This window comes from Stegastes partitus, unplaced genomic scaffold (genome assembly GCF_000690725.1).
Source record: "Stegastes partitus isolate 25-593 unplaced genomic scaffold, Stegastes_partitus-1.0.2 Scaffold2045, whole genome shotgun sequence".
In the NCBI taxonomy this organism is placed as follows: Eukaryota; Metazoa; Chordata; class Actinopteri; family Pomacentridae; genus Stegastes; species Stegastes partitus.
In genome coordinates, this window is record NW_007579776.1 from 99,118 (window position 1) to 100,706 (window position 1,589).

The window sequence follows — 1,589 nt, forward strand, 5'->3', positions numbered from 1 at the left end:
TCTGCAGGAGAACTGAGACTTTGAACAGTATTTGTTTTCCAGACAGACAATGACTCAAAGCAAACAGCCAAAGCTAAACAGGAATGGATGTCCCTCCACAGCTCTCACCCTGCAGTAGATGTTTATGTGAGAACATAGTTCAGGCTGGATTCTGGGAGGGGAAGAAGTGCGGTTGGCACATTTGCATATAGCAGCAGGGAGGGGAACCAGAGAGGAATGTACCAACACTCTGGTTAGGGAGGTTCTGAATGTGCTGCCTGCAGGCTGCAAGTTAGAAAATGTTTGTGATGAAACACCTGAGCTATTTCTGCTGCCATGCTTCAACCAACCACCTACACTTTGAAGTCAGACATCAGGGCTTCTGGGTACGCTGGAAAAAGTCAAAGTTTTTAAACTAATATTCAAAACAATCTGCTGTTATTTTACAGATTTTCCCTGTTTTGATAAATTACAGAAAATATACATTAACTTACACAATATACATCAAAAAACTGTCGAAAACTGTAAATAATGTCAACATCAAAATCTTTTTAAAGTTTTTTTTTCAGCTCACTGTCAGACTTCCTCTGTGTCATCTGCTCTGGATTAAAAATAAAGTTAAAGATTAGCAGAATAACACACAAACTCTTCCTTAGACTTCTTGTTTCTTACATTCTCCTTTCCTAACTTAGAATTTAGACAGAATTCAGGAAATGTGTTGCTGCACTGTCTCAGACTTGTTTCATACTTTTCATTATTTGGGACCCAAAACTAAAAAAAAAAAAAAAAAAAAAAGGCTTCACTTTACTGGTGAAGCCATTTTAAAGGTTCGGTATCTCCAGAATTATAACTCCCACATCTGTGAAACTTGGTGAGGACACAGACAACACATTCAAAGCAGATCCAGATAGTCAACTGGCTCCAGTAGAGAGTAAAATTTTAATTACTGGCAACTGAAAATGGAAAAATGTGCTAGGATTTCAAACAAGGGTTGTGTTGGGGCTCCAGAAAGTTCCTGTAAGTGTGTATATATATGGATAGATCCATGTTTCCTACCTTTGGTTTAGATTCCACCAACCTTTGAGGCTCTAACATCAGTAGAACTTTATGTGTCGCAAATATGGCAGGACAAGGTTCCAGTTTGTTGCTGAATGGTGACGTGGACTCATTGGTAGGATCATAAACACTGGTGTCCATAGGGGTCTATATGTTGGTGTTATATGTGCAAAGTTACAAGCTGCTTCTATGCTGTCTTCATGTTGAAGGTAAACAATACGTGAGGTTTATTTTAGCCTTACTGAATGTAGAGCTAATAACACAAAATAAATCTCTTGTTGATTGTGTTGTAAAAGCAAGAAAAGATGCTAAAGTGTCGTCATGCAGGAAGGAAATTCTCACAACTATAGTTTCAAGTGTCTGTTGGTCTCAATGTCAAGTTTGTGATGTCGTCTCCTCCTCCTTGGTGGAGCTGGAGGATGACAGAACATGTAGAGACCTAAAGGAATTATTTTGTAATTTGTTTGCAGTGAGTGGTTTGAATTCTAAACTAATTAAAGCCGCAAGCGGCGATGGACGGGTCCTCGCACCTACGCTTGTCGGCCTTCGCGCAC